Below are 21,304 nucleotides of genomic sequence, written 5' to 3'. Positions count from 1 at the left end.
TAGTTCATTCCCTTAGTCTGGACTCTGAAGAAATTACTTTCCTTCCATACCTCAGGCTAATAAGGTAGATCTTTTTAAGGTCCTAGAGAGACTCTAGCAAAACAAGAAGGCACTTATACTCTAAGCAATTTGTGTTTCCCAGAAAGTAGATGCTCTTACACACTGTAAGCAGTAGAAAAGAGAACAAATGATATATAGCAGCTTCAAGTCCCTAGAGACAAGACACAGGGAACATATTACATGAGAAACACATTTAGCTTGGTTGGCATGCTTGGACTGTCAGGTGTGGATGAAAGAATAAAGCAAAGAAGTAGACTTGGCAAATTGAAAGGCCATGTTCTTATCTATTTAAATTATGACCAACTGTAAGCATGATATACACATTTTACTTTATATGTGATATGCTGCTAAGAGGTCAGGAGAGGAGAAACTATCTTGCTGATGTGTTGGTCCTCCTGAGCAGGAGTAGAGGCAGACACCATGGATTAAAGCTGCTTGCACAGTTTGCTTTCTTTTTTCTTTTTCTTTTTTTCATTTTCTTTTATTGGATATTTTCTTTATTTACATTTTAAACATTATCTCCTTTCCTGTTTCCCCCCCCCAGGATCCCCCTATCCCAACCCTCTGCTCTAAGAAGGTGCTCCCCCCACTCATCAAGCCACTTCTTCCACCCTCCCCCAGGCATTCCCCTACCCTGGTGCATCAAGCCTTCACAAGTCCTCCCATTAATGTCCTACAAGACCATCCTCTGCTACATATGCAGCTGGAGCCATGAGTTGTTCCATGTGTACTTTTTGTTTGGTGTTTAGTCCCTGGGAGCTCTAGTGGGGTTGGGTCTGGTTGTTTGATATTGTTGTTCTTCCTATGGGGTAGCAAACCCCTTCTGCTCCTTCTGTCCTTTATCTAACTTCTCCACTGGGACCCTGTTCTCAGTCCAATGGTTTGTTGTGAGCTTCTGCCTATGGATTTGTCATGCTTTGGCAGAAACTCTCAGGTGACAGCTACATCAGGACCACCTGCCCCAGAAACGTCCTCTGAATATACACCCCCACATCAGTAATTAAGAAAAGAAACATCCACAGGCCATTCAGATGAAGGCATATTTTCAACTGAGGTAATTTGCTTCCATGTGACTTCAGTTTGTGTCAGATTGACATAAATTAACCAGCATAGGCTCTACTTGGAATTTTGTACTTTATGATTTCATTTTTTAAGTCAAAACATGTCTAAGAATCATTAATTCTTCCAGGTGCACCTTTGCTCTGTCTACCTATTAGGCTTCCAGACTCTCATCTTTGCAATCTATTTTGAGTGAGCTTAGATCGGCACTGCAGTAGTACTGATTTCAGTATTAGAAATGTGGTGCCAAGTCATAGTTCTGGTAGTACAATGGCCATCTTTGTGAGTTCCATCTTCTCTGAAAAAAGACTAATGGTTTCCAAAAGAAAGTTAAATGAGATGATAGGCATTCTTACTGGGTAAGAATGTATCCACATACAAAAAAAAATGCTATTTAAGTAATGTACATTTTTCTACCTTGAAGAGAGTATATTATAGTAATTACATCATCATATTGCCCAAGATGTCGACAAATAGTGCTCCCACCCACTTATTGTCAAAGAAAATAAAATTCAGCAGGGTTTTCTGCCCAAGATCTAATAAATGGAAAAGTAGGGACTCAAATTAAAGACACTAATTCCAAATCCCATGATCTCTCTTCCATGATCTCTTCCATGAACTTTTTTCCCTTCCAAATACAAAGAAAGAGTTGAAAATTTATATCCTTTGCTGATAAATTGAGGCTGCATGCCTCTTGTCCTGACAGGGATATGGAAGAAGGGAAACAAATACATTATAAAACCTGTGACTATAAATGCTTAGCTCTAAGCTTAGCACAATAGGATCTTCATGATGAAAGATGTCCAATGAATGAGAAAATGCATAAAGGTAAGCCAAGAATAGGCATATTAAAGTCCTACCTGAGGACATTACTCTCCAACTCTCAACAGGCTATTTTTGCAATATTTAGTACACTAAGTTTTAATTTGAAATGGATTTTAATTTAGTTTAAATGGGTACTGAATACCTAATGAAAAGTTAAAGTACTCCTTGTGGGATCAGAATAAATATGCCTCCTAATAAAGCCTAATGATAATTTATGGAACTATTTAGAACCTGAGAGTCCATTTCATTTGTATGAGACCAGTCTGAAGGGCTATTTATTGTTGCTGCCTATGACTATTCTAATGCAGTAGTGTGAGAATCTATTTGGAAAACAAGGCTCCATGTTCTTATTAATGCAGCTTCCCCTTTGCTAATGCACCAGTGGTGAGCCATTTCCACCATGAAGCTTCTTTGGATCTACTATTCTATCCTACTGATTTTTATACTTGTATAGAAGACATGAGACATAAACTCTTAAAACACAGGGAAAAATGAAAATTAGAACCTAATTCATAATAATGTCATCATAATCATTACTACCAGTAAACACAAATATTTTAAACTATTATTCAGATGAAAATGAAGGCATTTATTTTTGTACTTTTTAACTAATTTAAAGAGTGAGATTATGATTTCTTCATTTGATTTTTTAGATATTCATTAGACGTCCATTCATTAGACAGAGTGAAAACTTGATGCTGCCCCACACCCACATAACAGATCTTTAATATTAAATGCAATGAGCCGTATTGGATTTGGGCCTAGCCGCTTTGTGACTGCATAGGTCAAGGTGGCTACTTGACTCTGGGCTGCATGGCCACAGAGGTTTAACCTTGAATTGACTGCCATACAGACTTGAGATTGTTGAACTAAGAGCCTCTCCCAGGAAGACCCTGGGAGCAATGACAGGATGTTTCAGCCTGAGCAAAACACCGGATGTCCCTGAGCAGATTCCTGAGAAGGGTTCGACCTTTTCAAAGAACACGTCCCCGGAAGACTGTTGCCTCTTTGTTATAGGAGGATATCTTGCAGTATAGTGATTCACCTTATATCCTTGGGCACTTCCCAAACTCCCCCACCCTAAGCTTCAGTTCCTGCTTCATTTCCTGCCTCAGAGCTTTAAATGCTGTACATTCCTCTCAATAAACGAGACCTTGACAACAGAATCTTGCTTGGTCTCCTTCTTCTCTCGCCCCCCATTTAGGCCCAAGGGTAGCGCCCCTTCGGGACCCTGAATAACTGGGTCCCCGCTGGCGGGGACAATTAAAAAGAAAAGAACACTGATGATCTGGCTTTGACAGTTGACAGGCAGTGAATGGTACCTTGATGTATAAGTTGTTAATATTTAATAATAACATTAAAAGTCATTTCTGTCTTCTTTAAATGTTATAAGGCTTCAATCATACTGTGATCGTAAACACTTGAAAAGTTTCAGCATTAAATATAATGCAGATGATGAGTTAATTATTAGGATTTAGAAAATGGACATGAAAGAAAACATTTCTGATTAGATGGCATGCGTATTTGTTACCATTAAATCTGTAGTTCCTTGAAGTTCAAGAAAAAAGAGAAACTAATGGGATGCTCTGGGACTGAAGAAATAATTGTAAACATACTGTGGCGTTTGGAAGGTTCTAAAGCAGTGGTTCTCAACCTGTTGATTGTGATAACTTTGTCAAGTCAAATGATCCTTTCATGGAGGGGGTCAGCTTGTCACCTAAGATTGTAGGAAAGCACAGATATTTATATTATGATTTATAACCATAGCATAATTACAGGTATGAAATAACAACAAAAATAATCTTATAATTGAGGTCAACATGATGAACTGTATAAAAGGTCACAATGTTAGGAAGTTTGGGAAGCCCTTCTCTAAAGTCTTGCTATAGCATTGCAACTAAGTTGATCTTCCAGATCCAATTATAAGACCACATATATACTATAGTAATTGACAAAGTGCTTTTCGAAGATAACATAGGATTTACATTTTCACAAACACAGCAGCACAATTTTTTCAAAATCAAAAACTAAACATGTCTTCATTACTGTGTTCAATATTAAAACTTATATAAACTCACTATACTGAAATCCCATGGACAAAAGGAAAAAGCCTGCCTAACAGAAACATGAGAGCTAAGGTTTGCAATATTTGCTAAATGTACTAACCAATACAAAGAAATTAAATGACCCTGCTATTCTGCATGATTTGTAATATTCCTTTTAAAAAATCCAATTAAACTTACATCAATAATATGGTAGCCTCCAAAACTAAATATGATTTGAAGAAAAGATTCAAGTACTGCTTAAAACTTGAGACTATACAACAAATAGGAGAAATACTAAAATAACATTGTTGAACTCATAGACACTTTATTGATCAAATAATTGCATGTATACAGGTTATACACATGAAAATAATGTGGAAGAAGAAATGACAATATTTGGAGGTTTCAACATTCTCTAATACTATAGATAATATTAAAAAGGTTGGCTTAATTGTTCAGTGCATCACAATTTCTAGAATAGCCATTAAGAAAATAACTAAAATCATCCAGATCAAATTAATTAATTGGTATAGTAAGATCTAGTCATGTAATCTTTTAGTTTTCCTTTACCCTAACCATGACCTAAAGAAATGGAGTTATTTGGCTTATACTTCTGAGGCAGAGTTCATAGCTGAGGGAGCTCAGAGTAAGAAATCAAGGCAGGAACCAAAATCACAGAGGAATATTGGTACAGCTTTCTGGATCACACAGATTCATGTTTACTTAGATTTTTTAATATAACCTAAGACTTACCCATCTGTCCAAGTAATGATGTTGCCCACAGTGGACAAGACCCCCATTAAAGCAACTAAAATTGGTAACCAACCTCCATTGTCCAACTACTATGCTGCTTGCTTTTTACAAGACCCATTGCACAAGAAATAACCAGGATAGATACCTTCTCACCATCTCACTCCCCTTCCAACTAAGTCCCCAGAGGCACCATCAGCTGCCTCGAGCTAGCTGTATGTTGTCCTCTGAGCTCCATTGTCTGGCCACCTACACTAGGTCTGCTATACCCAGAAAATAAAGATTAGACCCTTTCCTCTACCCCAACTCCTATGCCTACTTGCCTGTTGGGGCATACCCAGCTGCTCTAAGAAATGCACTGACCCCCACCTCCAATGTCTAGTCCAAGGATACCCACCAGAGGCCTGCTACACCAGGAAGATCCTGATTAAGCCCTCTTTCCTGATACTTGCTACAGCAGAAACATCCAAAGACAAACAGGTGGCTAAAGGATAAGAACACATTGAACAAGAGCCAGAGGAATACCACATGTTCAGAGGAAATCTATCCCACTACAGCAAGCCACGGATATGCTAACACAATCAAAGCATGAGAAAATGATCATAAATCCAAACTTAAATGACAATAAATGTCTTTAAAGGAGAAAGGAATAAACCCTTTAAAGAACCACAGGAAAATACAAACAAACAGCTAGAAGCCTTTAAAGAAGAAACAACAACAACAAGAACAAACCTTAAAAACATAAGAAAATATAATTAAAAAGATGAGGGAAATAAATAAAACTGTTCAAGACCTGTAAATGGGACTAGAAAAAATACAGAAAACACAAACTGAGGGAAACCTGAAGATGGACAACCTGGGGAAGAGAACAGAAATAAAACATGCAAGCATCACCAACAAAATATAAGAGATGCTTACATCTATTGAGAATCTATTGAGAATCTCAGGAGTAGAAGATACAAAAGGGGAAAATGATGCATCAAAGAAAAAAGGATAAGTGTAACAATTCCTAACATAAAACAATCAGGAATCTAACCTAAGACTAATAGGAATAGAAGAAGATGAAGAATCCAAGTTCCAAGGACTAGAAAAAAAATTACCAAAATAATGGAGGAAAATTTGCTGACCCTAAAGAAAGACATCCCTATAACCATATAAGAAACTTACAGAATATGAATTAGATTGAACAAGAAAAGAAAAATCCCCCTCAACATAATAAAAACACTAAAACAAAGGATATCAAAACTTGCAAAGAGGAAAAAGCCAAGTAACTTATTAAGGTGAACATATCAAAATTACACCTAACTTCTCAACAGAGACTCTAAAAGGTAGAAGCACCTGGACAAATGTCTTATAGTCTCTCAGAAACCACAGTTGCCAACATCGACTATGACACCCACCAAAGTTCTCAGTCACAATAGATGGAGAAAACAAGATATTCCATGAAAAAAAAAACAAAATTTAAACAATATCTACCTACAAACTCAGCCGTACAGAAAACACTTGAAGGAACCCTCAAACCCAAGAAAATTAATCACACATGAGAACACACAGGAAATAAATAATTACACACTATCCAAAACAAAATAAGGGAAACACACACACACACACACACACACACACACACACACACACACACACACACTAACAGTAGCAACCTCAAAATAATAGGAATTTAATTTAATTGCAAGGCATTAATATCTTCCAACATCAATTCATTCTATTAAAGGGCGCAGAGCAGACCCTGTGCCACAGCTCTCTGTACTCAGATCACACTGGGAGAAAGCTGGTCTCTCAGGAGTGCTGACACACCTGAGAACACAGCTCTGTGTACCAAGATCCCTATGAGAGAGAGCTGATCTCCCAGAAGAGCTGGCACACCCGAGATCACAGATGAGACCATCATTTCTGATCACATTTCTGGTGCAAGAGGAACCCTCAAGGAGGCCTTTGGACACAGGAACCAAGGAGCAGTCTGGAACTGTAGGATGATATCATTATGCAGGTGAAGGCAGGTACAATATAGAATAAGACCTGTCATTAGACGAGAAGGAAGGATGGGCAAGAAAAAAGTTTTAGAGAGGAGGAGGAAATTGGAGTGAGAGAGAGGAGAGCAGCTGAGAGAACATGGAGGAGTATATCAAGATTCCTCTCTGCACATTTATAGGTTCTTATGAATATTCTTAAGGAACGGATAGGTGGGCAATTATATAATATCAATTGAATCAGAGGTAATTGTGTTTTGTGTTCTTTCATGTGGGGATTTAATTGAATTCAAGAGAGTGTATGGAGGCTGGATTCACTGGATCACCAGGAAATTGAGATGTGTATTTCTGGCATGGTGACAACCTGCCTTGGGAGCTAGATGGGTAGAGAGATTATTGCCAGGCTCAGAGAGTAGTCATTGGCAGTATGATATGAGAATAAAAGGCTGGAAAACAAGTTTCCAAGCAACTGGTCTCAAGAAACAAGCTGGAGTAGCCATTCTAATATCAAATAAAATTGACTTTCAGTGAAAAGATATCAAACAAAGATAAGGAAAGTCACTTCATATTCATCAAAGGAAAAATCCACCAAAATAAACTCTCGATTCTGAACATCTCTGCTCCAAATACAAGGACACCCATTCGTAAAAGAAACTTTACTAAAGCTCAAAGTACACACTGTACCTCACACAGTAATATTGGGAGACTTCAACTCCCCACTCTCATCAAGGCACAGATCATGGAAACAGAAACTAAACAGAGATACTGTGAAACTAAGAGAAGTTATGAACCAAACAGGTTGAACAGATACCTATAGAACATTTCATTCTAAAACAAAAGAAAATACCTTATTCTCAGCACCTCATGGTACCTTCTCCAAAATTGAACAAATTGAGAAAACAGGCCTCAACAGATACAAGGATATTGAAATACTCCTATGCATCCTATCAGATAACCACAGACTAAAGCTGGTTTTCAATAACAACAAAAATGACAGAAAGCCCACATACACAGGGAAGCTGAAAAACGCTCTATTCAATGATAACTTGGTCAAGAAAAGAATAAAAAAAGAAATTAAGGATTTTTTAGAACTTAATGAAAACGAAGGCAAAACATATTCAAATTTATGGGACACAATGATAGTAGTACTAAGAGGAAAACTCATAGCCCTGAGTGCTTCCAAAAAGAAGCGGAAGAGAGCCTGCACTAGTAGCTTGACAGAATACCTGAATGCATTAGAACAAAAAGAAGCAAATACACCCAAGAGGAGTAGACATCAGGAAATAATCAAAATCAGGACTGAAATCAACCAAGTTGAAACAAAAAGGACTATAAAAAAGAATCAACAAAACCAGGACATGATTCTTTGAGAAAATCCATTAGACAGATAAACCCTTAGCCAGAATAACAAGAGGGCAGAGAGACAGTATCCAAATTATAAACATCAGAATTGAAAAGGGAGAAATAATAACAGAAACTGAAGAAATAAAAAAATTTATGAGATCCAATTACAAAAGCCTATACTGAACAAAAGTGGAAAATCTAGGAGAAATGGAAATTTTTCTAGACAGACACCAGGTATCAAAGTAAAAGACTTAGAAACAGTCATTAAAAGCCCCCCCCCCCCCCCCGCAAAAAAAAAAAAAAAAAAAAAAAAGCCAAGGACCAGATGGGTTTACAGCAGAATTCTATCAGACCTTCAAAGAAGACCAAAACAAAGACTCATCAAACTATTCCACAATGTACAAACAGAAGAAACACTACTTAAGTCATTGTATGAAGCAACAATTACACTTGTACCTAAACTATACAAAAACTCAAGAAAGAAAGAGAACTTCAGACCACTTTCCCTTATGAATATCGATGCAAAATTGTTCAATGAAATTCTCACAAACTGAATCCAAGGACACATCAAAATGATCTTCCATCATGATCAGGTAGGCTTCAAACAGGAATGCAGGGATGGTTCAATATAAGAAAATCCATCATTTTAAGCCACTATATAAACAAACTGAAAGATACAAACCACATTATCAACTCATTAGATTCGGAGAAAGCATTTGACAAAATTCAATACTGTTTCATGGTAAAATTCTCGGAAAGATCAAGAATTTATGGTCCATACCCAAACAGAGTAAAAGCAATATATAGCAAATCAGTAGCCAACAGCAACCTAAATGGAGAGAAACTTGAAGCAATCCCACTACAGTCAGGAACTAGACAAGGCTGTCCACTGTATCATAACCTATTCGATATAGTACTGAAAATCCTAGCCAGAGCAATGAGATAAAAAAAAGGAGGTTAAGGGAATATAAACTGGAAACCAAGAAGGCAAAATAACACTATTTGCAGAACATATGACAGTATACTTATGTGACCCCAAAAATTCCACCAGTGAAATCCTAAACCTGCTAACTTCAGAATGGGGTGGATATAAAATTATCTCAAACAGATCAGTAATCTTCCTCTACTTAAAGAATAAACAAGCTGAGAAAGAAAATAGGGAAAGGCTACCTTTCATGGTAGTTAAAAAGAACATAAAATAAAAAATATATTTAGTGAGATTCTATCCAAGCAAGTGGAAGATCCATATGACAAGAACTTCAAGTCTCTGAGGAAAGAAATCAAAGAAGAACTCAGAAGATGGAAAGGTCTCCCATACTCACATATTGTCAGGATTAATATTATAAATTAATATTATAAAAATTGCCATCTTTCTTAAAGCAATCTACTGATTCAATGGAATCTCCTTTAAAATTCCAAATCAATTTTTATAGCATTAAAAAGAACAATTTACAAATTCATTTGGAATAACAAAAGTCCAGGATAGCAAAACTATTCTCAACAATAAAAGAATTTCTTGGGGAATCACTCTCTCTAACCTCAAGCTATATCACAGAAAAATAATGATAAAAACTGTATATTATTGATAGAAAGTCAGGCAGGAAAATCAATGGGATACAATTGAAGACCCAGGAATAAACCCACACACCTATGGTCATTTAACCTTTGACAAAGGAGCTAAAATCTTCCAGTGAAAAAAAGAAAGCATTTTCAACAAATACTACTGGTTCAACTGGTGATCAGTATGTAGAAGAACACAATTTTATTTATTATTACCATGCTGTACAAGGCTCAAGTACAAGGGGATCAAGGACCTCCACATAAAACCAGATACACTGAAACTAATAGAAGAGAAAGTGGGGAAGAGCATCAAACACACGGTCACAGGAGAAATTTTCCTGAATAGGAAGCCAATGAATTATGGTCTAAGATCGAGAATCAACATATGGGACTCCATAAAATTGTAAATTTTTGTAAGGCAAATTACTATCAATATGACAAAATGGCCACCAACAGATTGGCAAAAAATCTTTACTGATCTGATAGAGAGTAAATATCAAATATAAACGAAGAACTCAAAGAAGTTAGACTCCAGAGAATCAAATAACCCTATTAGAAATGGGGTACAGTGCTAACTCTCAATTAAAGAATCCTTCTTCAGCAGGGAAATGCAAATCAAGATGACTCTGAGATTCCTCCACATTACACCAGTCAGAATGGCTAAGATCAAAAACTCAAGTGATAGCAGATGCTGGCGAGGATGTCGAGATAGAGGAACACTGCTCCATTGTTGGTGGGATTGCAACCTGGTACAACCATTCTAGAAATCAGTCTGGCAGTTCCTCAGAAAATTGGACACAATACTACCCGAGGCCACAGCTATAACTACTCCTGGGCAAAAAGGTCCTCTAAAATATAACAAGAGAATATGCTCCACTATGTTAATAGCAGCCTTATTTATAATAGCCAGAAGCTGGGAAGAACCAAGATGGCCTTCAACAGAGGAATGGATACAGAAAATGTGGTACATTTACACATTAAAAGCAATGACTTCATGAAATTCTTCTGCACATGGTTGGAACTAGAACATATCATCCTGAGTGAGGGAACTCAATCACAAAAGAACACACATGCTATGGATTCACTGATAAGTAGATATTAGCTCAAAAGGTCAGAATACCCAAGATACAATCCATAGACCACATGAAGCTCAAGAAGAAGGAAGACCAAAGTGTGGATCCTTCAGTCCTTCTTAGAAGTGGGAACAAAATACTCATAAGAGGAAATACAGGGATAAAATATGGAGCAGAGAGTGAAGGAAAGGCCATCCAATGACTATGTCACCTCTGGGTCCAACCCATATATAGTTACCAAACCCAAACACTATTGCACATGCCAAAAACTAAATGCTGACAGGAATATGATATAGCTGTCTCCTGAGAGGCTTTTCCAGAGCCTGACCAATATAGAGGTGGATGCTTATAGCCAACCATTGGACTGAGAATCTGTCCCCAATGGAGGAGTTAAAGAAAGAACTGAAGGCACTGAAGGGGTTTGCAACCCCATAGGAAGAAAAACAATATTAAGCAATCAGACACCCCAGAACTCCCAGGGACTAAACCATCAACTAAAGAGTACACATGGGGCAACTGATGTCTCCAGCTGCATATGTAGCAGAAGATGGCCTTGTGGGTTATCAATGGATGGAGACGCCCTTTGTACTGTGAAGGAGAGGAAACTGGGAAAATGGATAATATTTGAAATGTTAATTTAAAAGATCCAATAAAAAGAAAAGTTTAAGTAAAAAAATTTTTAAAAAAATCATCAAGCTGATGTCTCAATTTTAAATGTCTATGCCTCAAATACTAGAGCACTCACACACAAAAAGAAACATTATTGAAGCTTAAATTTCACATTGATCCCACACATTAATAGTCAGAGACATCAACGTGCAACTCTTACAAATGGACACATTGTAAATACCAAAACTATTCAGAAAAGTAATTGAACTGAGTTCATGAAGCGAATGAAACTAACAACTATCTACCAAACCTTTCACCCTAATATGAAAGAATTCTTAGCACCTCAATCAACCTTCTCCAAAATTGACTTCATAGTTGGCCACAAGGCAAGTATCGATGGATAAAAGAAAATTCAAATAACATCTTGTATTTTATCAAACCATCTTGGATTAAAACTGGTCTTCAAGCTCAAAATATAGCTCCATGTTTTAGATCATTTGCTGTGCATCCAGGGGTCCTGAGTTCAATTTCCTGCAGCCACATGTAGCTAACAATAATCTGTACTAGAATCCCTATTCTGGTGTGTCTGAAGACAGATATAGCATACACATATACATTAAGAAAATAATAAAATATAACTTTAAAAAGCCTGACTTCAACAACAATAGAAACAACAAAAAAGATACAAAGTCATGGAAACTAAAGAACTCTAAACTCAATGATCACTGGGTAAGGGAAGAATTAAAGAAAGAAATTAACGACTACCTAGAATTTAATGAAAATTTAAAGCACAATATACCCAAATTTATGGGACACAATGAAAGCAGTGCAAAGAGAAAAGATCATAGCACTAAGTACCTTAATAGAAAAATTAGAAGGTTCTCATACTAGCAACTTAATAATATATCTGAAAGCTCTAGAAAAAGAAAACAAAGAAGCAAACACACCCAAGAGGAATATAAAATGAGTAATAATTAAACTCAAGGCTGAAATCAATACATTGGAAACAAAGAGAACAATACAAAGAATCACCAAAACAAAGGACTTGTTCTTTGAGAAAACTAACAGGACACAGCCTAACTAACTGGAAGGAAGAAAGAGAGCATCCAAATTAACAAATGAAAAGAAATGAAAAGGGAGACATAGCAGCAGATACTGAGGCAAAAAAGAAAACAAAAACAAAAACAAAAAACATTAAGCCTTACTTCAAAATCCTATCCTCCAGTAAACTGGAAAATTTAGTAAAATAGATAAGTTTTTTAGAGACATGCCACTTACTAAAAGTTAAATCAAGGTCAGATAAACTATTTAAAGAGACCTATAACACCTAGGAAAAGTAAGTGGTTATTAAAAGACTTCCAAACAAGAAAAGTCAGATGGTTATAGTGCAGAATATTACAAAAGTTGTAAAGAAGATCTAATACCAATACTCTTCAAACTATTTCACAGAATAGAAATAGAAGGAACATTGCCAAACTCCCCCTATGAGGCCATAGTCACCTAGATATTTAAATGACATGAAACCTCAACAAAGAAAAAATTAATCTCCCTGATGAAATTTGACACAAAAATACTCAATAAAATATTTGCAAACTGAGTTCAAGGAAATATTAAAACCATCATCCACCATGATCATCCCAAGGCTTCATCCCAAGGATGGTTCAATATGTAAATCTCTATAGATTCAATATACCATATAAACAAATTAAAAGTAAAAAATCACCTCATCATCTCATGCCAAGAAAGCCTTATACAAAATCTAACACCCTTTCATATTAAAAGTCCTGGAGAGATTAGGGATGTAAGGTGCATACCAAAACATAATGAAAGCATTATACAGCATGCCAGTAGCTAATATCAAATGAAATGGAGAGGAACTTAAAAGCAATTCCATTAAAATCAAAGAAAACAAACAAGGTTGCCTTCTTTCTCTCTGTCTATTCAACATAATTTGTGAACTTCTAGCTAAAGCAGTAAGAAAACTTGTAGGCTTAGATTTTTCAAAACCTATTTTAATAAGAATTTTCAAATTCTTTCACCCTCTTTCTAGCTCACCATGCAAACTTATGGTTGCAAAGATGGTTCATAGGACAAAAGGATATGGACCTGTTTAGAAGTAGTACTCTGAGGTATGATTACGATTCTCTGACAAGATATCAACAGTTTGGTTCAAAAGTGTCATCAACTGCCAACTAGCAGCTTCAGCATGAAGCAGGAGAAACTGCCAGGCTTCTGACAAATGGGCATGAGAAAAAAGGAGCTACCAGGACAATATGAAATGACAGGAGTTCTCCACTCTGCCTCTCTCAACTAAGTGAAGATCATTGAAGATAGAAGACTAATGAAGGGTTTCTCAGCTTGCTATTCAAGCTCCTTGTCAGTGTCCATTGAGTCCTACTTATATGCTCTATAAACATCACGTGTCCTCTCACAGTTTTTGCCTCAGCAAAACATTATGTGATTCTATATCACATGACACAATATATTTCCAATCCATATTCCCATTTTGTTTACAAAAAGTTCTTTTCCCTAACATTAACATTCTATGTATAATAAAAATAATTGCAATAACTGTAAAACTATAACTTATCATCATAATTTTTTAAAAAAGCTTATGTACAATATAGTCTAACAAGACAACCTTAAATTCCTGTCACTATGCAGTAATTCAAATAAAACAATCTTAAATTTCTATCAACATACAATAAAAGCAAAACAACCTTAAATTTCTATAAATGTATCATAATTTATGCCTAACACCTGAGATTGTAACAACCATAGCATTTCAATCAAAATCTTCCACCCCAACTTAAGGGATAAGAATTGTGGTCTTCTTGTAATTGTTTCATGCTGAATCGGATTGAGGAACTCCTGACTGGGGACCAAGTGTGGGTGAAATGGCTAATCCAAAAACTAAAACTAACTGTGGCATTTGTTGCTAAGTCTCTGTGTTTACCAGTCTCTGTGCTGCCTTCACTCTACGTGTTGTCAGTTCAGCCTATGTGTTACCTAGTCTCTCTGTAATTGATCACTTGGGCTAGCTCTTTTAAAGTTGATTTGCATGCAGATTTTTTTTTAAAAAAATCAGTAACTGAACCCATCTGTGGGAGTGAATCACCCAGGCTATTTGCTTTTTAAAGATATTCAGGTCTTAGGTAAGTTTTTCAGATCTAATAAATATGTAAGCATAACCATGTCCCCGTCTTAAAACTACTATAGGCTTTCATTTTAATGTCAACATATCGTTATAGTATATCACTCTTCTGATAACCCAGTGAGTCTCAGCTGTTGTTATTCTTTTTCCACAAACATTAAAAAATTAGAGTTAGCATAGTAGTTTACTCTGTTCATAGGAGTTTTTATTCTCCCTTTTTGTTTAAAAGATATCACTTTTACAGGAAACACACTTCAGTAACAAAGACAGATACTACCTAAGGGTAAAAGGCTGGAAAATATTTTTCCAAGCAAGTGGTCCCAAGAAACAAGCTGGAGTAGCAATTCTAATATCTAAAAAAGTCAACTTTCAACCAAAAGTTATCAAAAAAGATAAGGAAGGATACTTCAGACTGATCAAAGGAAAAATCTACAAAGATGAACTCTCGATTCTGAACATCTATGCTCCAAATGCAAGGGCACCAACATTTATAAAAGAAACTTTACTGAAGCTCAAAACACAGATTGCACTTCACACAATAATAGTGAGAGATGTTAACACCCCACTACAAGCAAAGAACAAATCGTGGAAACAGAAATTAAACAGACCCAGTGAAATTAACAGAAGTTATGAACCAAGTGTATTTAACAGATATCTATTGAAAATTTCATCCTAAAAGAAAAAAAATATAACTTCTTCTTAACACCTCATGATACCTTCTCCAAAAGTGACTCTAAAATTGGTCACAAAACAGGCCTCAACAGATAAAAGAAGATTGAAATAATGCCATGCATCCTATCAGATAACCACAGACTAAGGCTGTTCTTCAATAACAACAAAATGAACAGAAAGCACACATGCACATGGAAGCTGAACAATGCTCTACTCAATGATAACTTGGTGAAGAAAGAAAGAAAGAAAGAAATTAAAGACTTTTTAGAATTTAATGACAATGAAACACAATATACTAAAACTTATGGAACACAATGAAAGCAGTACAAAGGAAAACTCTAGTTCTGAGTGCCTTAAAAACACTAGAAAAAACCTACACTAGCATTTTGACAGAACACCTAAAAGAATTAGTACAAAGAAAAGCAAATGCACCCAAGAGGAGTAGACAACAGGAAATAATCAAACTTAGGCATGAAATCAACCAAGTAGAAAGGAAAAGAACTATACAAAGAATCAACAAAACCAAGAGCTGGTTCTTTGGGAAAATCAACAAGATAGATAAACCCTTAGCCAGACTACCCAGAGGGCACAGAGACAGCATCCAAATAAACAAAATCAGAAATGAAAAGGGAGACATAATAACAGAAACTAAGGAAATTCAAAAATTATCAGATCCCACTACAAAAGCCTAGACCCAAGAAAACAAGAAAAGCTGGAGGAAATGGACAATTTTCTAGACAGATAGTAGGTACCAAAGTTAAAGTTAAATCAGGATCAGAGAAACCATCTAAACAAACAAACAAACAAAAAAAGAAAAGTCTCCAAAACAAAAAAAAAAACAAACAAACAAACAAAAAAAAAAAAAAAAAAAAAAAACAGGACAAGATGAGTTTAGTGCAGAATATTATCAGACCTCCAAATAAGACCTAATAACTATACTTATCAAACTATTCCACAATATAAAAACAGAAGGAACACTACCCAAGTCATTGTATGAAGTGACAATTACACTTGTACCTAAACTACACAAAAACTCAAGAAAGAAAGAGAGCTTCAAACCACTTTCCCTTAAGAATATTGATGCAAAAATAATAAAATGCTCACAAGATGAGTCCAAGAACATATCAAAATGATCATCCATCAGGATCAATTAGGCTTCATCCCAGGGAAACAGGGATGGTTTAACATAAGAAAAATCTATCAATGTAATCCACTATATAAGCAAACTGAAAGAAAGGAAAAAAACACATCATCTCATTAGATGCAGAGAAAGCATTTGACAAACTTTAATAGCCCTTCATGGTATAAGTCTTGGAAAGATGAGGAATTCAAGGCCCATGTGTAAAAATGATAAAAGTAACATGCAGCACACTCATAGCCAACATCAAACTAGAGGGAAAGAAACTTGAAACAATCTCACTAAAATCTGGAAATAGACAAGGCTTTCTACTCTAGCTCTACTTATTCAATATAGTACTGGAAGTCTTAGCCAGAACAATTAGAAAACAAAAGAGGGTCAAAAGGACACAAAGTGGAAAGGAAAAAGTCTAAATATCACTATTTTTAGATGTTATGATGGCATACTTTAGTGACCCCAAAAATTCCACCAGAGAACTCCCACAGCTGATAAACAAAGTGGCTGGATATAAAACCAACTCAAACAAATCAGTAGCCTTTCTCTACTTATAGGATAAACAGGCTGAGAAAGAAATTAGAGACAGGATACCCTTCACAATAGCCACAAATAATATGAAATACCTTGGTGTGACTCTAACCAAGCAAGTGAAAAATCTGTAAGACAAGAACTTCAAGTCTCTAAAGAAAGAAATCAAGATCTCAGAAGATGGAAAGATCTCATGCTCAGAGATTGGCAGGAATAATATAGTAAAAATGAAAATCAGTTTACTGATTCAAGTCAATCTCCATCAAAATTCCAGCTCCATTCTTCATAGATTAGAATAAGCAATTTGCAAATTCATTTATTCTCAACAATAAAAGAACTTCTGGGGGAATCATTATCCCTATTAGTAAGCTGTATTAAAAAGAAATAGCGATAAAAACTGCATGGCATTGGTACAGAGACAGGCAGGCAGATCAATGGAATAGAACGCCAAGGTCCCAGAGGGCCCTTCCCAGGCCTGTCCCCTCACACAGGCACAATAGTAAAATCCCCAATATGGTGCTTGTATTCCATTGATGGCTGAATTATTTGTTTTTGAAAGTACACTTTATTTTAACATGAGAAAAGAAAGTGACAGCATTGGCTCATTTTATCATCAATCTGTATAAGCAATTAGCACCTCCTAACAGAGCTGTACAGAGCCTGCAGACCTTGCTCTGTGGTCTGTTGATGTGATTTGCTTTGTATTAAAATGGTGATTCTCCATAGAGTGGTCAAAAACACTGCAAGAGAATCCACAGAATCAACCATTGTGAGCCCCTATAAGCTCACAGAGACTGAACCAGGGAGCTTGCATGGGCCTGATGTAGGCCCTCCACATATTGTTATAGTTTTGTACCTTGACATTCTTCTGAGACTCCTAACAGAGGGAGAAGGAGCTCTCTCTGAATCTGTTGCCTGCCTTTGAGAACCAGTCCCCACACTGGGTTGCCTTCTCTAGCCTTAATAAAAGAGGAAGTGCTTAGTGTAAGTGTAACTTGATGTGCCATGCTGGTTGATATCCATCATTAAGATCTGCCCTTTTCTGAAAAGAAAATGAGGATTGGATGGGTTTAGGAGGACAGGGAGAAGGGAGATGGGGAAAAGACTCGGGGGAAAGAAGAAAGGAGAAATTATGTTTGGGATATAAAATAAAAAATTTAAATAATAAAATTTAAAATAATAAAAATTTAAAAATTTACCTGTAATTACAAAATTTTATTTTGCCTAAGACCTGAGTGACAATTCACTGTACTCATTTTACTGTCTTCAGCTAATGGATGTCTGGGTTGCCACACACACAGGCAGTCTCTTTATGATGGGATAGAATAGCCTCTTTGAAAGCTGAACCTGAGGAGCTGATTAAAGAGCAGAAGAGGCCATTTCCATTAATGGTGGGAAAAGACAAGCTGTACTGACATTCTGAAGCCAGCCATGCAACAAAGCTTTGCTTTTCATTCAGAACTAGACTAAACAGACATGAGTAATGAAAATTAGATTTATCTCTTCAATATTGTCTTAGTTATAGTTTTACTGTTGTGTACAGACACCATGACCAATGCAAGTCTTATAGAGAACATTTAATTGGAGCTGGCTTAGAGGTTCAGAGGTTCAATCCATCATCATCAAGGAAAGAGTATGGCAGTATCCAGGCTGGCATGTTACAGGCAGAGCTGAGAATTCCACATCTTCATCTGAAGGCTGCTAGTAGAATATTGACTTCCCTGGTAGCTAGGGTGAGGGTGTTAAGCCCACACTCACAGTGACAAGCCCACTCAAACAAGGCCACACCTTCTAATAATGCCACTCCCTGGTCTACGCATATAGAAAAAAAATCAAAGGTCACACACATCTTTAGCCTTATACAGTGCAGGTTGGGGACAAAGTAAGCAATTAACCAACTAGTTAAAAGCAGGGACAGTTATCAAAACATAAATACAAAGAAACAATGTTGTCAATGGTCATAGATGCCTGCGAGGACCTGTAGTGTCACATAGTTTGGATTTCAGTGGGAGGGTTACTTAAGTCCAGGGAATTGACAGCAGCCTTGGACAAGACCTCAAGCTGTATTACAGAGCAATCATGATTTTAAAAAAAAATACTGTATGATATTGGTACAGAGACAGTCAGATAGAGCAACAGAAAGAAAATGAAGACCCAGAAATGAACCCACACACTTATGGTCACTTGAACTTTGACAAAGGAATTAAAACCATCTAGTGGGAAAAAGAAAGCAGTTTCAACATATGGTACTGGTTCAACTGGAGATCAGCATGTAGAAGAATGCAGATTGATCGATTTGTATCTCCTTATACAAAGCTCAAGTCAAAGTGGATCAAGGACATGCACATAAAACCAGATACACTGAAGCTAATACAAGAGAAAGTGGGGAAGTACATCAATCACACGGCACAGAGGAAAATTTCCTGAAGCACCAATGACAAATGCTCTAAGATCAAGAATCAACAAATGGGAACCTATAAAATTCAAAGCTTCAGTAAGGCAAAGAGCACGTCAATAAGACAAAACAGAAACCAAGAGATTGGGATAAGAATTTGATTAATCTTACATCCGATAGAGGGCTAATATCCAATATATACAAAGACCTCTAGAAGTTAGACTCCAGAGAACCAAATAATCCTATTAAAAAGTAGGGTACAGAACTTAACAAAGAATTCTCAATTGAAGAATATACAATGGCCAAGAAGCACTTAAAGAAATGTTAAATATCCTTAGTCATCAGGGAAATCCAGATCAAAATGGCCTGAGATTCCACCTCACACCAGTCAGAATGACTAAGATCAGAAACTCAAGTGATAGCAGATTCTGGTGTGGATGAGGGGAAAGAGGGGCACTCCTCCATTGTTAGTGGGATTGCAACCTGGTACAACCATTCTGGAAAACAGTCTGCAGTTCCTCAGAAAATTGGACATAGTACTAACTGAGCCACGGCTTTGCTACTCCTGGGTAAAAAGATGTTCCAACATATAACAAGGACAGTTTCCACTATGTTCAGAGCAGCCTTTTTTATAATATCCAGAGCCTGAAAAGAACCCAGATGTCCTTCAACAGAGGATACAGAAAATGTGGTACATTTACAGAATGTACTCAGCTATTAAAAAACAATAACGTCATGAAATTCTTAGGCAAATGGACAGAAGTAGAAAAAAAATCACCTCGAGTGAGGCAACACAGTCACAAAAGAACACACATGGTATGTATTCACTGATAAGTGGATATCAGCCCAAAAGCTCAGACTACCCAAGAAACTGTTCACAGACAATATAAAACGCAAGAAGAAGGAAGACCAAAGTTTGGATGCTTCTGTCCTTCTTAGAAGGGGAACAAAATACTCATGGGAGGAAATACTGAAACAAAGAGTGGAATAGAGGCAGAAGGAAAGGTCATCTAGAGACTTTCCCACCTGGGGATCCATCCTGCATCCTATATGCAACCACCAAACCCAGTCACTATTGCTGATGCAAAGAAGTCCTCCCTGACAGGAGCCTGGTATGGATGTCTCCTGAGAGGCTCTGCCAGAGCCTTACTGGCACAGATAAGGATGCTTGCACCTAACCATCAGACTCAGCATGGAGAACCCAGTGGAGGAGTTAGAGAAAGGACTGAAGGAGCTGAAGGGGTTTGCAACTTCATAGGAAGAACAACAGTATCAACCAACCAGACATCCCAGAGCTCCCAGGGACTAAACCACCAACCAAAGAGTATACTTGGAGGGAACCATGGCTCCAGCTGCATCTGTAGCACAGGATGGCATTATCTGGCATCAAGAGGAAGAGAAACCCTAGGTCCTGTGAAGGCTGGATTCCCAGTGTAGGGGAATGCCAGGGTGTTGAATTGGGAGTGGGTGTGTAGGAGGGGGAGCATCTTCATAGAAGAAGGGGGAGAGAAATGTGAGAGAGAGAACTTGGGAAAGGAGATATGAAATGTAAATACATAAAATATTTAATAAAAATAAAAAAAAGGAAAAGCAAAAAAATCAGAAAAGCAGAAAATAACTTATCTTTATAGGTCAGGAATCAAACAAAACAGAACAAATAAACAAAAACTGAAATAATAATTCTTGGGCAAACCCCAATTCAGATGTATTTTCATTGACAATAATCTCTGGTTGGCACCAGTCATAAACCTTTCATTATTTTCAATATGATTTTAAATGTCTGTTTCCATCTTAATGAAGGTTTCTATGCTCCTCATTAATCTTCCTGAATTATACTCACTCATCTTCACAGCAAAAAAGCCCCAGTTGGCTAAAAGTAATTGGGTTTGCATATTTTATTTAAATTGCTCAGTGTGTATTGGTGTCTATTCTTACTCAGCTAAGCTCTCAGAATCTAAACTGTGAGTTAACACATCTTTCTCTCAATGAGCTCTCAACCCAGTGAAGAGATTAGTTCAAAAGGTTTATGTGCTGGTTCGCTGGGTCTGAGCAAGAGTGCAAGCTCTCTCTAGTTATTGTTGCTCTATCCCTACTCCTGAAGAGGCTGTAC

This window comes from Rattus rattus, chromosome 8 (genome assembly GCF_011064425.1).
Source record: "Rattus rattus isolate New Zealand chromosome 8, Rrattus_CSIRO_v1, whole genome shotgun sequence".
In the NCBI taxonomy this organism is placed as follows: domain Eukaryota; kingdom Metazoa; phylum Chordata; class Mammalia; order Rodentia; family Muridae; genus Rattus; species Rattus rattus.
Note: the sequence above shows the minus strand (reverse complement) of the source record.